Source organism: Aphelocoma coerulescens, chromosome 6 (genome assembly GCF_041296385.1).
Source record: "Aphelocoma coerulescens isolate FSJ_1873_10779 chromosome 6, UR_Acoe_1.0, whole genome shotgun sequence".
Classification (NCBI taxonomy): Eukaryota; Metazoa; Chordata; class Aves; order Passeriformes; family Corvidae; genus Aphelocoma; species Aphelocoma coerulescens.
This window is the reverse complement of record NC_091020.1, coordinates 10,144,590-10,164,249: the sequence shown is the minus strand read 5'-3', so window position 1 is coordinate 10,164,249 and position 19,660 is coordinate 10,144,590. Positions and strand designations below refer to the sequence as shown.

Here is a 19,660-nt window from a genome sequence, read left to right as displayed (position 1 = left end):
TCTTCCCAGAGTTTTCCTCCTTCACTTGGAGGACTGCCACATACACAGACTGTGACATTCTCAAATGTTCATTATTGAGACACACTCATCTGTTAAATACAGACTAGAATGAGAGGATAGACAGGGCTGGTTAAAGGAGAAATAATGAATCAGGAAATGCTCGTGTGTACTGTCACAGCCACTACCAAAACATGTGGTGAGCTTCTGCTTAAAAAGCTATGAAATCCCAGCAAAATAAACAAACACATTGATAAAATGGAACTGGGGTTCTATATCAAAAGCAGAATCAAACTGGCTGTAGGCAGGAACTCCAGAGCCCATGGTACCCTCATGCTGCTCACAGAGTGTTTTTCCATAAGAAGCATCAAATTTATTTTGTTTTCTGGAAAAGTTGTATAGTTAAAGAGTAAACAAAACTTTTTCAACTACACCTGGCTACAGAACCAAGGAGCAATACCGTAGCAGCCAGTATAGGACATATCTGGAGGAAATATAAATTCCAGGTATTTATTTTGAGCCTCCTAAGGTTAGACTGAGCACCTCATGGACCACAGCAGGAGTATCACTGCCTGAGGAGCATTTGGTATCACTGAGACATGAGGGGACAAGCAGCACCACCGAGAGCAGGGGGGATACAAAGGTGAAAGACAACGACACAGTGGTAGAATCACATATGTAGAGCAGAAATTTATTCAGTTTCACTATATCACATTTGCAAATCTATTCAGCTCTTGACTTCAGCAATTTCTTTCACTTGGGACCCTACAGTAGGTGATGGACAAACACCCCAAGCAGGTTACACAAGAAGTTACCTGGCTTTCATACACTTGGCCCTTTGGAATAAAATCTTTCTGATTACTTTCATTCTGCAGAATTCTTAAAACTTGCTCACTGGTACTTTTGAAGTGATTAGCAAGTTCAGCAATTACTTAAGCTCTCATTTCCTCATGAAATGAGGTGGATGAAACAGGTTAGTTAAATCTTCTTAGGCTCTGCAATGGTACTATGGGACATAGTTATACTCTGAAATAACAATCAATCCAGATGAGGAGGCTGTAAAGGTTTTGCTCTCCTCTTTATTCTTAAAAACAAATAAAAACCAAGACCTCATCATAACATAAGAAAGCCCAATCTTTGAAACTGAAAGAGATTAATGTTATTATGCAAGTGGGGCCATGGCCTGCAACAGTGAAGAGTTGGCATATCTTAGACACATATCCCAGGTTAGGACAACAATACCTGCACTCCGTGTGTGACAGTGACAGTCACAGCAATCACTTGCTGCAGCAGCTGAGCCAGAGGGGTGCTGTGGTGACCAAAGCACAGCGGCGACACCAGTGATGTCCCTGCCTTCGCAGGGGAAGCCCTCAGGCTGTGGCAGTGTAACACTGCTCAGTGCTGGCTCTGTACTGTGCTTCCCTGGTACTGCAGCCTCTGAGGAAAACTCAGTTTATCCTACTGCCTGCACTAGCATTGGTGGGGGACATAGGAATAGCAACACTGATCACAACTGGTGTGCAAATTAAAGCTCTTCTCCCTCACAGCTCAAATTCTCTTCATTCGTTCCTGTGTTACCATGACCAGAGTACACTGAAATGGCAAAGTCCCACCAGAGGGACAAAATAAGTGGCCCTATGCCAAGTCACCCCTTCCTATGCCCACAGCCAGCAAAGATGCACAACTGGTGCACACCTGAGATTGCCTAATGACATTTCCCATCACTGCAGCAGTCTTAGTGGGCCCCAAGGAAACCTCAGTCAATCCTTTTTCTCTTAGTTAATTTTTTTGCTGTCATAAAAACCTTCAAAACTGGAAGTGTAATGAGAAAAATATTTCTTCAATACTGCACTAAGATTTTAGGCTTAGCCAATGCCCAGGCACTTCCTAATGTCCCCAGTTCTGCAAGTCCCCTGACAAGAGCACTGGATTTTCTTCTCCTTTTTTTATCATGGCATGGATAGGGATGAATCAATTTCACATTAGATTTTTGTCACCTTCCCCTCAAAACAGCATTGAAATCAAACTCATATCACATTGATTTTATTTGTAATGAAACAACAGGTCTGTGTGTTGAGGAGTACTGAGTACTCCTCATATATAAGTATATACTCATGTACAAGTATGTGAGTAACTTGTTTAACTTCTGCAAGGACCTGCCAGGTTCTGCCAGGGGCTCACAGCCTCTTCAGGCAGGAGATACACGGCAGAGGCTAAAGGATGTGTGGCCATTTGATCTGCTCAGCCTGTGACAATCTCACAGCCAGGAAAAAATGAATCACCAGGCATTTCTTGGTTCTGCTGTTTCTGAAAAGTCAACATTCCTACCATATTATTTCTCTCTTGTTACAGAATGAGAGTCACAAAGCCCACAGCCTCTGTTCACCCAGCATGTGCACAGAGCATGCCAAGGTACATACTCAGATATAACCTGCCAAAGGTGTTAGAAAGCCCCTTCCCACAGCCCAGCAGGACAGGTTTACCACACTTGGTGAAAGGATGTGGGACAAGTACCCACAAGGCACAGCAGAGGCAGATATTCATCTCAATGACTGCAGGGCATCTGATGCCCATGCCGCTGTTTGATACCTTCATTGTTTCTTTAGTGCAACTGGCCAAGCAGCACTGGCCAAGTATGCCAAGAGAAAAGCCCTTTTCTCCTACCATGGCATCCCTGGAAGAGAAAAGCATTGGCAGTTTGTATTGCTGTTAGTTTTCCAGGCTGTCTCTCACTCCAGAAGCACATGCATTTAGGGATGGGAGCCAAAGACAGGGAATTGTACCCCCTTGCCTGTTTCCAACTCAAGAGTACCTGCATTCCCTAGCAAGCACCATCCTCCCAGTCCTGGAGATATATTAAACCTCTTAGGGACCTCTTCTGTCATTACTTCCAAGTAATGATAAAATAATTTCTTCAATAAACTGTTTCTAGTAAGAGTAAAGTGCTGGAGAGAGAGAACAGTCCCTGCATCTCTTGCTGAGGGGATCTGCTGAGTACACTCCAGTCCATTTAATACAGTGACCTGTCTCCATTTACTGAATTGATTTGGCATATGAATGTTTACACTGCTGAGTGTATTTAAACTAATGGCTGCTAAAGCAGCTTATGTGACTTTTTAATCTAGCTTTTCCATAGAGTCATTTGTGGAATGACTGTTTGAAAGGGAAACAGACAAGAAATTGGGGCAAAACTTACGCTGACAGACACTGAAAATGGGATGATGTGGCCACAGCAGTCACACAGGCAGATTTGTGGCTCATTCATTACCATCCGACTGTTTCCCACAGCTGAGCTTTTCCACAGGCCGCCTGACCAGAGGCACAGCCTACTCCCTGTGAGGAGACCTCAGGCAAGCCCTGAACATCCTGCACTTTACAAAATTAATTTCATCCTCTGAAGCAGAAAATACAAATTCCTCTTTCTCCCTGAGGAAAGGGGCTGGTGGGGAATGTGACCAGTTAAAAAGGGAGGCCCAGCTGGGTAGCTCCTTCCCCTGTGCTCTCAAGGGTTTTGACTTGATGATCTCAAAGATCTTTTCCAACCTAGATGATTCTGTGATTCACACAGTTGTTTAAAGGATTCTATGTGAATTATAGGGAACCTCAAAAGTTGCCACAGGTAGTTCTGTGTGACTATCATTAAGCACTGAGGCAAAAGGACAACTGGCCACTGAAAGACAGTTTTAAGGGCATTCTGCAATGTACAGAGACTGGCTCTGATCACAGATCACCTGATTTATTGAGCAGGTGTAATATTCTGTGTCAGTATATGGTAGAAGTCTTTGTGCCATTTTCCTGTAGAAAAAAATAATGTTGATCTCTTACAAAACACTAAGATATGTTGATCTGTCACCAAATATATCTGTATCATACTATTTTCCTTTTCAAAGTCTTCCATACCTTTTTATAGTAATTAAGCATGCCACATCAAAAATCAAATCAGTGCAAAATCAAACTGACCCCCCAACGAGTCAGACAACTCATGTTGTTTCAGCATATGATGGAAAAAGTTAGTCAAGGGACAGTAAGCAGTCTTTGCAAGAGTAATAATTAGATTTACTTTGCCTAATTCCTTGCACATGACCTTCTGATGTGCACTGCAGGCTCGTCTACACACCACACGACAGCCCTGCAGACAACACAGGACCAAGTCTAGGTATTCTTCCATAACTTCTTCACAGGCCCTCTTGTAGGCATTGCCATTGCTGTTTTAAATGATCAATAAATTCACATCATGTTCATTTTTAAAATGAGCATTGTCTCAGGCTGCTATTCTGACACTGATATATCCTTACCAACACTGGTACAAACATTGCTTCAAAATTAGAGACAAAAAAAACCAAAAAAATCTCCTTCAAGGGGACTGGTGCTCCCTGTCCCATAAAACATCTCTACCTGCACGTGCCCCCACAGAGCCAGAAGCCAGGGCTGCTCTCACAATCACAGATCCCTGGTGATTGTCCCACTGCACTCAAAACTCTGCTCAGAGCAGAGTGTTTGTGATCCAAGATACAGAGATAAGAAAATGAGATGGGAAGGGATACATAATCACAATTATGGCATCTTTAGTTTCCTGAAGAAAACCCTATTCTGTCAGTGTGACTTCGAAGGTGAAGAGTCAGTTCCCATCACCTGTCACAGCAAAAAAAAAAATCACCTTTGGGTAATCTCATTTTGGGGATAATCATGTTAGCTCAGCCTGACAGCCACTGCAGATCTGAGAGGCAGGAGGAGCAAATGCAGCATGATGTGGCCAGCCCAGCTCTTTACAAAAGCCACCTTGACTCCTGGGTGGTTGAAGCCATGCTCTGGGCAGGGCTGTCCACTTTTCTGGGCATCCCACCTCCTCACAGCAATGGCAGCATCTGACTTCTACTGCAGCATCCAAAACTACAGAAGGAAATGGCACGATCTCCTTAAAGATCCACCTGGCAGTGGATTTCTGAGTGATTATCACATACCTCTGGTTGCCGGCGGACTTTAATCACCCAAGAAGAGCGACAACCCCCAAAATACACGCCCTAGTGTGTCTTATCAGTGGCAGAAATTACAGCGATGCATGAACAATGAGTTGTCCTTTCCACGTGTGCTTGGATCTGGCATGAATCCCGGGAGCCAACTCATGCCCTCTGCTGGGTCAAGTGCAGAAATCGCCTCTCTTCTTTCACCACTACCAGCTCAAAGGCACGCCACAAGGTCATCTCCAAACACACCATATCGAGTATTTGCTGACTAGAAACTTGGATTCTCAGCTGGGAAATGGAAGGTCATTCAGTGCTGTGCCTCCTCTCAAAAAGTAATATTACTTGGAAGAGAGCTGCTGAATATAGATCATCAGTCCCACACTGACAGTACAAAGTGGCAGAAAGCCGAGCAATGAGAAGGGAAAGCCAGAGGACTCTGTGATAACTGTATCTTCAGTTTCAGAAATTGCTTTGATGTTCTCCCAACAGGGGACAGCTTCCATTTCCTTCAATCTTTGCTGAAGCTTTAGTAGAAACATGGGCTGTTTCTGTTGGATGTTTAATTGCAAGTGGACTATATGATTTCCTGCAGAAACCAGGGTGTCCTCTCTCAGCACCCATCATGAAAAGGGAGGTTGGATAAGTAAGACCAGAACCAAAGGGGTGCCTAAAAACACAGAAGATATTCCTCAGAAAAAGGCAAAGACCCAGAGGTGCATTCAGGCTGTAGTTACAAAATAATGGAAACTTGTACAGGCCTGGCTGGCTCCTGTAGTGAGCACCTTGTCTAAGGAGCCTGCCGTGGCTCAGCTTGTGATTTATTTGAGACATCCAGACAGAGGGACATCCATTATCTGGTCTCTCCAGGCCGATGGCCACTGGCAGCACACACCTCACTGCAGCTTAATCGACTCTAAGCAGCCCAGACAGCAGCTGCCAATTGCTTTGTGCTCTTGCATAAATGCTGTGGATTTTGCGCTGAAATCTGGATTTGACAAACTGAGAACAAATAAAGATAGCTGATGGTGATACCCAAGCATCTGAGCAAGCTAACCTTAACAGAGTATACCTCTGCCAGGAAAAAATTTGTTTCTTATATTTTTAAGATTTATATTTTTGTTCGCTGTTCACCAAACAAATAATTTGAACAATGTTAATCTCCTACATTGTGACCCATCTTCACATAATCTTCATGTATTACTGGAGTTACAATAGAAAGAAATAAAAAAAGCCCAAAAGACAATGTCACAAGTGAATTAATATTTGACCCACTGATCATAAATCACAGTGTACACATCCTTGAAGAGAGGAAGCTTTTATCAGGATCCTCATGAAGTGTTTAGAGAGTACAAAGCTAGGACTTCCTCCTACAAAATTCCTGTTGAAGCCAATAACTTTAAGGTGGTTCCTAAGTGAGGAAGAAGTTGCTAAATGTTCTGTCAAGTATGAAGATACCAACATTTGTCAAGTAATGTTTTACTTTTTATGTCAAAAACATTGCCTTGTACTTCTTAATTCCTTTCAAATAGTTCTACCACTAAATACATGCCATTAGCCTACACATAATCTAGTGAAAATATATAACATTTATTAACAAACTTTCTAAACATATACAACTGCCATCAGAGTCTCAGAGGTATCAAATCAGACAGTTGATGTTTCTGTGCAGAATTCAGTGTCAGCATACATCAGCCAAGAACAACACTTGCTAAAGCAGCAAATCAGGGTTTATAGTGGTAAGCAACAGAGAATGAAGTTTTTATATCAAACCATCTAAGAAACAAGAGTAAACATTAAATAAGTGCACCTGAAGGTGGAATTCATTTCTTGGTATGCCCCAATAACTAAGTTCCTTCTCACTTCACAAAAACCTGTTTTTTACATGCAAAAGGTGGCATCAGATCTTTGTGAAAGGAATGAAAAATCAGAAGTTGTTCCATAGCTCAAACATGAAAATAAAATATTTTTCCCACAAAAAAGGAGACATGCAGAAATTCTGTGTTGTCAGTAACAATAAAAATACTCTCTAGAAAATAGAAATGAATTATAGTAAATAGAAGGAATCTATTTACAGGGCATCTCCTGTAGCAACTGGGATATGTGCAAAGTGAAATTAGATTCTATCAAACAATGTTTCTTGGGCTGCTTACACTCGCTTCTTCTGTGCCCTCTTTCTCCTTTGCGGTTAAAAACTTCCCTAAAGGCTAGGCACTAGATAGAGGGATGCAGGGCTGAGCTGAAGAAGAAAAGGGCTTTTTTCCCCCCAAAACACACGCTACCTTTGCACCCCCTACTGGGGAAACAGCCACGAGCAAACAGCCTGCAGTGTCTCACCACGGAGATCTGTCCCCCATCACCCAAATGTAACCACAGAGGAGCAGTTTTCATCCTAAACAGGTCATTTCTTCTAACCCCATCATATCAATTCGATTCTACTCATAATATTTACTGAATTTAATTGCAGCCAGTGAAAAGTTTACACATAGGACTAATGCATAGTAGGAGAAGCTCATGAAAATCCTTTATTTATCACATGCTTTCACAGTAACCCAATTCTTTTCTTTTTGTAAGGAAGGAGTTCTTGTATGCTGAGTAGAAAGACCATTTAAAATACCCAAAAAAAAAACCAAACAAAAAAAACCAAAAAAAACAAAAACAAACAAACAAACAAACCTCTACTAGCAATATATCATTAAATGATTTGTCCAGAGGACAAACATTTGCCAGCTACTGAAAATCGGGCTTTTGCTACTGACACACAGAAATGGCTGTGGCACATGATTTTTCTGTAGCGAGGCTGGCGAGCCCTTTTCCAGAACCTTGACTCTCTAAGGTCAGCAGCAGATCACAATTTAATATTTTTGTTCTTATCTTTATTATATTATTTACTAATATAAACAGTAATCCAAGGGAAAATTTTCATGTTATTCAGTAGAAAAAGGCGTTAAAATAAAAATATCCAGGAAAGCCACCAAAGAAGTTAGGTATTTGTTATCCCAGTTTATCAAAGGCAGCAATAAACCCATTAAGAGCAGTTCTGCTGTTACATTTAGAACCAGAAGGTGGCATTGAATGGCCACAAATCTGTTCCCGGTGTCCTTAACTGCTGCCTGCCAAAGCAGAGCAGGAAAGGGTCCTGGGCACTTCACGCAGCGTAAATCTGAAATTTAGGCTACCACTCGCATAAACTCCCTGGAGCTAGAGCAATGTAGCCAATAACTAATTCGTGTTACACTAGCAGCAAAAATACTTTATTTCTTCCCTCCTGTCTCTTCCCCCTCCTGCAACCAACCCATGGCATAACTGCCCTGGCCTTTTTGAAGACCACTGAAACCACAGAACTCAGAAGGACTCTACACCCCTTAGTGTGTACAATATGTGCAATACTCTCATGTGGAGCAGTGGAGCAGAATCTCAAAAGTTCAGGAGAATTTCAAAGGAACGGGTACCCATGATCCTTACCACTTATTCACATCATCTCTAATGAAAAAGGTCCCACTATAGAAACTGGGGGCGTGGCTGAATCCTGGGTTGGTTTCCAGCAATTCTGAAAGCCACGCTGCCACCTTGCCTCTCCTACAATGTTTCTGTATAGCTTCAGGGACGCGCCTCTATGGATGGTCCAGGCAGCAGCTTGCCAGGTTTTACTTTAGACAAAATCCTCCCAGGACCTGGTGCACAGACCGGAGCCCTGCCGGAGTGCAAGGGAAAGCTGCCCAGTGCAACTGGGTGCCCATCGAAAGCATCCCTCACATGGTTGTAGTCTTGGGAAGAAAAATCCACACACTCCCACCTGCACATTGACACTAAAGAGAGCCTCAGAGCCCCGAGTCTCCTCCACGTGGTTCAGTGGAGCAGGAGCTCGATTCCCTCCCGCACTGCTCTAGATCTGCACCGCTCCCCTCAGTCCCCGGGTGACACGCACTCCGGAGCGGTGGCACACCCTGGGGCCAGCCCTGCTCGGGCTGCACCACCCCCTGTCTGTCACGGCTGCAGAAGAGCTGTCCCGTGACATGAAGAAGTCGAGGTTCAGGGGATGCTGGGAATAGCCGGTAAATGTGCAGCCGTTCCAGAGCAGCCCCCACGCTGCGCTGCACGCAGAGTGAACAGCGGGGCGGGGGAGCAGCACTGGGGACACGCACAGGCACAGGTTGCCTGGCTCCAAGCTGCCCCTCGGCACAATGGATTTCCAAGTGGACTGCAGGAAACAGCAGAGCAGGAACAGAAGAGCCAGGGCCCTGCTCCCCTTGGTCTGCCACATCCCCTCATCATGTTGCAGTCCTGTCATCTCTTTGAAGGAGAGGGCTTTGCTGTCAAAGGGCCAGCTGTCAATCAGTCATACTAACACCATGCAAACACATGGTACTCTGCCAGGAACAGTTGCTGTCTCAACACAGCTCTGGTATACTGACAGAAAAGAAACTAGAAACAAATAAAAATTTACCTTTTTTTTTTTTTTTTTTTTTTTTTTAACTAAGACAGCTCAACATGGCTGTTTCATTTACTATTTTTAACTAGTTGGTCATTACTCCTTTCAGTGAAGCCTTGTCTTATTTATTCTAGTGTTATCCCCAGCCCACCAAAAAGAACACATTTGGGAGAAGAAAATGCCATTTACTAAAATAGTACTACGGGGGGGAGGGGGAGGAACAAATACAAACAAACAAACAAAAAAAAAAAAAAACCCCAACAGCCATCCAAAATTGCAGAAGGGAAGGATCAACTATTCAGGATATTACAATTGTAATGCAGGATAAGGTGACAAGGTGAATGCTGGGATTTCCTTCCTTCTGTGATCATTTGCATGCAAATGCAAAAGGAGACTCTTACAAGGAACAATCCAGTTGTTGGAATCACTCTGTATCTACACAGAATAAGTAGCAATTCTCTCAATGAGCTTTGACCTTATCTCAAACTTTATGTGTAGTTTTGCTTAGAAAAGAAATAAAGATAAAAATAATATATTTTTATTCCTGTATTTCAGATAAATAATGCAGAGGTTTCTGAGTATTTGGAAATCTATTTGTTTTGAAGAGAAGGGGCTCCAATGATGGACATTTAAAGAAGAGATCAGCTTTGTCAACACTCGTGGCAGCCCAGACAAAATGGATATATGCGTGCAGAGGGAAAGCAGAGAAATAAAACTCAGTGTTGGAAGAAACCTTGCCATTTGGACTGCCAGTCATCTGGATCAGCAGAGCCTCCTGACAGCCTGTAGATCTGCATTTCCTCTTCCTGGGGCTTGGTAGTTGAAGGACAGAGAAGACAGGCTGAGACCAGCTCCCAGCATGACATGAGCTAGATGTGGTCCTGAGTCACACCTGGACATAACAATATAAACATGGTGTGTGTTCTTGGGAGTGCTTAGGTGTGAGCCCTGTTACTGCTGCCTCAGAAAACCTCAGAAAACCTAAGGTGGGAAAGGGTTTGGAGTGAACAGACAAGGGCAGGTCGATCCAAGCAAAAGCACAGTGATGCTCAGTTTGTAGCACATGAAACTCCTGAAAGATTGAGTGCTACAAGAGACTGAGGGAAATGCAAGCAGAGCCCCTGGAGGGGAACCATTTTTCAGCAGGTCATGAGCAAGCCAATAATGATTTCCACTTCATTTGTGTGTGTGCTAAACATACTTGGCATTTCTTCAGAGACTGGGGTCAAAAGTTCGATGATTGCTAAAGGCATTGTGCTAGAAGATGCATCTGGATAACTGCTAGGGGAGGGTCAAAGCCAGGTTTGCACTAACCCTTACCCCTGCCCTGTCCTGGTAGGGTTTCCCAGCTGAGATCCATTATATATGCAACTGGTACACTGAAAAATGGTCACAAAGTTTATCTTGCATGTTACCTCACTGCCAGGATGCTTCAAAACTGGAAGCAGAAAGCAGAACAACTAGGGTCAGCATTTCTTTTGCATCTCTCAATAGCCTTTCCATGCTGCTGGTCTCCTGAGCCAGCAAGAGCCTTTCTTTGCTCCTGACCCTCTTCAATATGTCCACCAAAAACATATCTAAGCACAACACACACAAAAATCGAGCCATGCATACATGAGCAGGGGGAGCAGCTCCCTCAACCAGCCATTGCCACGGCCCTCTGGAAATGGAGGACACTGCACCATTAGCTGCTCACTGCTGGCTTTGCTGTAATGCAGCAGCAGCAGTAATGCAGTCCCAGCACTACCCGATGTCCCTCGAGCCAAGGGACACACTTAGCAAGCAAAGGGTTGGACAGCCAATAACTTAATTTCTTGGAGACACCACCAGCATTTTAGCCTCACTCCTCAAGCTTTGGTGGTCTGGTGGACTCACAGTGTCAACATCACATGCTCTGAGATACATGGTGGAGTTTCCCCCCACCTCCAAAGAACTCCTTGAACTCCATGATGTCCTTATGCTGCCCCTTATGGTCCCAGTAACACTTCACTGTTGCTGCCTGGGGATAAGCTGAAAAGAAAACTATTTGCAAGCAGAGGTTTCTCTGCCTGAAGACAGTAACAAAGCTGCAGCAAAATAAAAAAGAGGGTCAAGTACACAAACACAATATTGTGAGCTCCCTTTTCCACCTGCTCTCGATTTCTTCTTGACTCTCTTGCCTTTCTCTGAAACACACCTGTGTGACAGAGACTCTCACAACTTTGTGAGTTTCAGCACACAGTTTGACTTTCTTTGCGTTGAACTGGCAGCAAAGGAGGAGATTTATGTTGGTCCTGGGTGCATTATATTGACTGTGTTTTCCAGGCACAAGTAGCCCCACAGAAATCTTCTGGGGAAACCGCAAACAGATTCAAAGGAAATGGAGAACCAGAGGCTTCCATTAACTCACACAGGGGCATGGCTGAACTGGATTCAGGTACTGAATACTAGCTGGGCAAGATAGAGGCTCATTTTTCTAAGACCTCTGTGCAACTGCCTTGAACTTGAATAGGAGCTTGCAATGCATGCTCTAAAGCTGTAAGACTGATAGATACACATTGTCAATTTGACTTTTCACAAGGTGGGGAGGAGTAAAGGAAAAAAAAAACATTTCTTTTTTTAGCAACCCTCCCCTGCCTTTTTCGTAATCAAATTCACCATAATGACCACTGTACCAAATCTAATAAGAAGTCTGAGTTTCTGGTTTCCATTGGCAGCCATTTGCACAGCTCAATTTAGGCAACTCACTAAACATAAGAACAGTATTCCTAGACAACCTTCTTGAGTCAGTAAGAAGAAAAGCTTACCTAGACAGTATTAAATCACTAAAATTGATTGTACCCTATTGCTTATGCTCTGATTCCACTGGCAGGAAGGCTCTGAGCTGGCTTATTTACACACACACTAGTGAACTCATTCACACACAGCTGCTTTCCACCTCAGAGCAATAAAAATTAATAATAAAAATAATTAAACCTCATCAGCCTTCAAGCATTTGGAAACCCCAGAGCCCCATTGCCAGATCCTCTGCAAATGCATCAGCCTTCCCATGAGAGAGACTGGGGCTCAATTCCTGCAGGGACTGGCTGCCAGAACTACCACAGCGCCTGGTCATCACACTCCAGCAACAGATTATTCCACACTATCGACCCCCCTGCTCTGGGTTAATTCTTTTAATTGTCTCACCACATCTTTTCCCATTAGGCTGATGTAACTTGTTTAAGCATACACAGATTGATTTATGACAGCACTAGGGATGTTAATCAGATGCCTGCTCTCCAGTTAATGCATGCTCGGTGAGAGATGCAGGACAGCAGTCTCCCTTATGGGAGCTCCAGCCTTTTGCCTTGAAATCAAAGGCAGCCTCCCAGTGAGAGCAGAATTACAGTGCTCCAAGAATAGTGGCTTCCACTGGCGTTATAGGTAAGGCAAGGTCACTGCATCCTGCTCTCAATTCTCAAGTGCCATCTTCTTTAAATATAGCAGCAATCAAGGAAGTGCAAAATCTCTTTAAAAGTTCACTGTTAGGAAATTACTGGAGCCTATTGAATTCCTAAAATTTTGTCAGGAGGTAAAGGATTCCCTTCAAATGCAACCTCATTTGTCTCCAATTAGAATCAGTTTCCTTCACAGTGTATGTTCAACATCCTTTAGCTCGTTGCTGCATGTTCCCTGCATTTCCCTTTTACTCCAGGGATGTGCACATAGTACAGAAACCTGCACAGAACAGCCTTCTGTTCCATACATACAGTTTAGGTCATGAAAAGCACAGAATACATAATGCTCATATACTGTGAGTTGAAAAACAGAGTTCTCAACAGTACCAATAAAAATTTGCAAAACTTTGGGGAAAAAAATAGGATATCCCACAGAACCAAAGTACATTTCATTCTGTTGCCATGATCACAATTAAAACAACTGGGTACATTAAAAAAGAATTAAGTTCATCTGCAGGTGCCACCATCTAACTGAAAGTCAAAGAAAACTTGCCCTGTAATTTTGTGTTTCTGGGACAAAAAAAAAAAAAAAACAAATAAACAAAAAAAAAAAAAACCAAAAAAAAACCAACAACAACAACAAAAAAAAACCTCCCACACATCCACTGTGCCAAACTGCTTAAGGAAACTAAAATTCTGATTCTGAATCTAACCTACATAACCAAGCACTCTTTAGGATCACCAGTCCCATCACATCTTAACAGCAAATCCCATGCATTTTCCCACCTGCAAGAGGGCTCAGAGCAGGAGCTCTCTCTGCTCTCAGTTTCTCCCAGGTACTCCTCCTGCTACCAAGCTGGTCCTGCCTTGGTTAGCAGCAAATAGACTTCATCTCCTTGGATTTTCAAATCCTCCAGAGAGCTTTCAGTACGATTTCTAAACACAAATTTACTACATGGGCCGACAAATCTCACCACTTCTCCTGAAGTTTATTCCACTTAAGGTCTACTCTTCTCAGTTTGGGGGGCACAGACATGCTCAGGATGAGACACCAGAAAAGAGAGGGGAAACTAACACTAATTCCATGTGCTTCCAGTCCAAGCAGGGAAGCAACAGGAGGTGCTCCATCCCTGAGAGCCATTCAGTGCAGTCCAGATTTCTCATGTCGGGCACCTCATACTTGCAGCAAGTTCTCTGAGAACAACCTTCATGCTGAGAGCAACTTACAGTATTTTCAAACAAAATAAGAGATAACTGTACAATACCTTCAGATGGTTTGTGAACAAAGAGAAAAAAAGTCTAATGTATTATTTAGGACAGATTATTATTCAACTTTATTCAAAAATACCAAAGGCTGCTTTGATAGATCTAAAAGCACCAGCAGGAGCCACTGCCCTTTATATCTTGTAAAGAAGAGCCCCCAGCTGACAAGGGCCACGTGGACCATATACTGCTCTGAAGCTGCAGTGGCAACAGAGACTTCAGCAGACACTCCAAGTGACAAAAAGCACCACAAAATCAGCACCTTCACTCTTGTGCCTCTAGTGACAACCAATTCCAAGCATTCACTCCAACTGCAGCTTCACAATGACACCAGCTCACTCACGCCATCCCAAGACCAGCCTCAGGCTAGCAGGCTAAGAATCAGTCCTGTAACTTCCCTTCCTAAATTTGTGAATACTAATCCCACACACCCTTAAGGACCTATAAGGTAGCTTCAGTCTCCACTGGTTTTATCTCTGCTGTAGAAAGGAGCATTTTCTCCCCTTGTTTACAAGCAGTTTTTGATGATTTGAAATGCCACAGTTATTCAAAATGTTAATGCTGAGAATGAAAGCCACAGAAACATAACTTCTCATGAACTAAACAGTGCACTGGGAAGAGATGGGCAAGGCTGGTGGCAAACACTGCCACAAACCTAACATATAATATATGCACATGAGTAAATATCTAAGGTTTCGATATTTAGATGCATTAGATATAGATGTACATGAGTAATTATCTACGTTTATCTTTTCTGATTTCCTTAGGTCACATGGAAAAGTAGGATCCACTACAACTTTATGTTGTTTGTGTCCAGACACCAATGCCTAGCTCATACTTACAATTTTCTCCTTGGCAATAATTTTGTAGAAAGGCATTACAAAATTGCCAGATGCCTGAGCTTTTCTTGACAGAGAAATTTTACTTAAATAGTTAGAAGATACAAGCTGACTGACATATCCTGTCCCAGGGATATGTCACTTACAATATATCTTGCCAACATATATTTAATTATTTGCCAAGATATTTGCCTCCCCATTTAAGTAAAACATTAATATTCAATTCATTCTGTTTTGGACAAATGAATGTCTTTGCAGATTATCAACCCAAAATATCTGACAGTTTTTTTGAAATATCTTTCTTCTGTAGTCAGCATGAGGAGAATGTCCAGCATGATGGAAACGCACATTTGAACTGTCAGCAAACTAGATTGCTAATCTGACACCACTCTTAAAGCCACAGAAACTATTTGTGAGCATGTGGAAGATGTGTTTCCTGCTGTCACAGTTCTGAGAGGCTATTAAGCAATGAGGAATTTGATTTGGACTGCAGCAAAGCCCCAAACAGTGAGCAGAGATGAGTAGCTAGTGGAGAAGCACATTAAGAATCAGGAGCATCAAACATTCTTTCAGCTCCTGTTCCCTGCAAAATTGGATCAGAAATGAGTGCATGTATGAACTTGAGGAGTCTTGGAGCAAGGATAAATTCTATATTTTTACAACTGAAAAGATGAAAACCAGGATAACTTTGGGGAAAAAAACATACTTTTGTGGTTGGTTGAAGAACATTTTGACAGGCTTCTACAAAAGAGCAGAAAAAGACATGATGGACAAAAATGGTGTTCAAGGACTAGGAAGAGAAGCAGTCCTTGGGAGGAACAGCATCTTCCCAGATTTTATAGCTGCTTCTTGCATCTCAAAGATGGACACCACTTGTCATACTCATGTAGTCTGGAACTAACATAGCAAATGTTTGAAGGATATAAAGAAGAGAAAAATGCAGTTTGAGGTAGTGCACACAGCAGACATAGGCTTAGTAGGAACAAAACAGGAAAAGAAATTTCAAACTAAATGTCAGGAGACTACTCAAGCCCTGAATTTTATTGGACAGATAAGTATTCTCCAAGATGGAAAGTGGAAATTCCATTCACTGAGCTATTTACGTGTTCAAACATGACTTTATCATAGAGAATGCCCTGTACTTTTAGAGTTGGAAGACACACCATCATTTACTAGCTCTCTTTGAACTCTAACTGAAGAATTGTCTATTACAACTATCAAGAACACCAGCTATTGCTAGAGCTGACATAAGCTTAGACACAAATCCTCGAATAGCTTTTTCCCTTATTTTTCACATCTATTTTTCCTCTCTCTCTAAGCATTATTTCCATAGAGTGAAGCAGCATGAAATATGGGTGTAAAATTAGTTTAAAAAACCCACCCTGGTCATTTTATCATTCCTCAAAGTATGACAACCATTTATAAAAACCAGTTTTGCTTATTGAACAAAGATTTTACAGAAATGGAAGGGCACATTTTCATGTCCAGTCCCCATCCCACATTACACCCGTTGCACACACGAAGTTTTGACATCGAGTTACAAGACACACAGTCCCCCCAGAAGGCTGTGCCTGGTGGCTAATCCTGCTAATGCCAAAACTACCACTGGCTGGAGGAGCTAAGGCTTGTCCAGCCAGGACTGCCAGCCAGCCCAGCTGGAACCCAAAGCAGGACCAGCAGAGGGCACCAAGCCTTGCCTGGCATGCCCCTGCCCAGTGCCACCTCATGGCACCAGCAGCCACGGGGTTTGCCAGCCACTGGCAGGACTCCCCCTTTCCTCCGCTCTCCAAAGCTCCTCTGCATGCCTTCGTGTGCTTCTGACTGTACTGTGTCTCCATCTGCCTTGGCAACAAAGGTTTTAGAGCCCAACAGGAAGAGCAGAAACCTCAGCTACTACTGACATACAGGAGTATGTTAATGGATAATGCAAAATACCAAAATAATGAGTTGTTTTCTCAATAATTACATTCATGACAATAACTTACTGGCTGCCATTTAACAGCCTGACCATGTTCTGCACAAAAATGCATTTGAAATTAAGTTGCTGAAAATGTACCTTACCTTCTATCTCTTCCCTCTTCCTCTACCACACTTCTAAAGATTGTAACATACCTGTCAAACTAGGTGAGCTTCTCCTATTTGGAGAATCAGATTTGCAGGGTTTTTAATCAAAAAAGAAACACATAGTTAGTTTAGTCCTAAGTGCTAAAAAGTATTGCCATATCCTTAAGAGGGCAAGACTCTCTATTTCAGACATTAAGTACTCAGGCTATTAAGAGTATTAATATGTTGCAGACCTATAGAACTCTAACTCTCTGATTCCCTGTGTTTGGATACCTCATAGCAAAAACTTTTTCTCCTGTGAAAGAAAGGCTCCTAAGGATGCTCAATTGACTCAGTTCCATTCCTGACAGCAGACTGCATCCCAGCTTCTCTCCCTCTCTCTCTCTCTGTAAAATCACCCTGATACAGCATCAAAAAACAACTGTCATTTCAAAGCACAAGGACTATCAATTCAGTAGGTACCAGGACAAACAAGAGCAGACTGTACACAAGTAATTTTATCTGTTTAACTACTCATACATTTATTTTGATGTTTGGAGAGAAACCTCTCTCACTTTTCCAAAATTCCCAATGTAGGTAGGTCTTCCTTTTTAAACTGAGTGTTAGAAATGTGATCAACTGGTCATACTAAACTTCACTTTATCCTCACATTCAACTTAAACTGATATCATCGTTATACATGAAGGTTTGTATGCTCATATATGTTATATATTTTCTGGAATATTTTTCTGAAATCTTGAAGATCCTAAGTATAATTTCTCTTCCTGGGCCAGGGGCTTTTTTGGATTCAATAATAAATTACATTTTATTGCCAAGCAGTCATCCTGAGCTACTTTTCCTTCATCTACAGCCTCTAGAACAAAGAAAGTGGTAAAAGCCCTGGTGCAGTAAACTCTGTTCTTTACACAGACCCAAAATCTTCTCTATCTCCTTGACATTAACAGTGGTTTTCCAAATCCACATGCTCTGCACTGGAGGACAAATGAAGTACATCTCCTCCGCATTCCTCCTCTCAGACTAAATAATTGCCACATCTCTGGGCTTTGGGACAAAAGCACAAGATTTTAAAAGTCATCTCATCTCACCTTAAAGTCCCTTCCCAAATATAATTATAAATTTCTAAGCCAAACACCAGGGAGACTTTTTTTTAAGTTTAATTTACTGTGGGTCCATCAACTTTGACCACACTTGAAGGTACATTTTCTCCCCATTAGTTCTGTCTAGTCAAAGAAGCTCACGTAGCGATGACGCATCTCTTGCAGATAAGGGTATTCGCTGATTTGATTTACTAAGGAAGCTAAATTTATTATGCAACATTTTACAAGTATAATTCTGCTTTCTCTTGATGGTAATAAATTCAATATCAACTCCCATGAGACAAGAGAACCAGTGCTTTTATTACCCAGACATGACCCCCAGAGCCAGATTCCATTTTAGAGACGGGAAATGACCATATCTCTGATTAAAAGGGAAACTTTAATCAAATAAAGTGCCTCATCAAGCGAGAGCCAAGATTCCAATACTCCTGACTGCAGCACAGCAATGATCCAAAGTCATATCTGCCCCCAACCCATTACTGCCTACTGCAAACGTGATATCCATCCCAAAGAGGAGGTGCATCCTTCAGCCATTTCCTCATCATCTGGGTAGCTGCTCCTCCCACACTCGCAGTCCTGTGCAGAAACGTTCCCAGGCAGCTACCCCAGGGTCTGTTTGAGGAATCAGAGGAGGATGGACTTGGTAGTGTTTGGTTTGATTTTTTCCCAACTAAATCAGTCTCACAGGTGACAAGTATCTTGACACCGTGCAGCCAAGTGCAGCAGCCTTGGCTTTCAGCTCAGTACCCTTCCAGTAGGACTCTTCTATTCCTTCAGACACTTTCCTTCTACACCCTGAATTTGCTTTTGAAGCATTTAGAATAATAGCTTATTTAGAGTCCCAAGTCAAGATCTTTGTCCCGACTGTCAGTGGTACATGTCTGCAGTTTTACAGTGGATGTACTGAATGAATAACAAATAACGGTAACAACGACAATATGGATGTCTCGGAGTATTGTTATTTTAAATATGCTCTAAGATTCCACTTCTGTGTAAGCACAATCAGATCTGTATGCCACGCCATTCAGGGATCCGTCTTAAAGTCTTTCTGACCATCTAGAATGTTTTCTTGCAACAGAGCGAGATACAGCAACTGACAGATAAATCATCTCCCTTTCAGCTGTGGAAGCCCAGGTATGCAAGCAAATGAAGTTGCCCAAACTCCACATTTACTCAGGAAGCGCTCGGCTGAGAGATGCGGTTATTTCATACAGCCTTCTGCAGAGATCCTCCTTGGATCAGCCCGCATGTCATTTCTGCTACAGGAGTAATGATATGCTGCTTTATGCTAAAGAGTATCTTCTCGATACCACAGCTTCTGCACCGAGTGAGGCCCCCTGCTCTGCAATGCTTCCAGCTGCCTCACTGGCCCGGCAAAATGCGGGCAGTGTGTAACACAACAGCACTTGAAGATGTTTCCCTGCTGTTTGTCTGAGTGTTAGACACATGCTCGCACGCAGGAAGATAGTTACTGTGTTACTCTCTGATTTCCACTGAAGCTTCCATGGTCTCACGCCCTCCACCCGAGGCAGGGCAGGCCTCAGCCCAGCCCGGACTAGCCCCGTTCCCGATAGCCCAAGTGCCCCCGAGC

General features: G+C 42.7%; 1 protein-coding gene across 2 annotated transcripts in view; it reads right to left on the bottom strand.

The window, feature by feature from the left end:
• LRIT1 (leucine rich repeat, Ig-like and transmembrane domains 1) overlaps nt 1–19,660 on the bottom strand; it is a 115,245-nt gene that overhangs the window by 46,211 nt on the left and 49,374 nt on the right. The window lies entirely within an intron of this gene.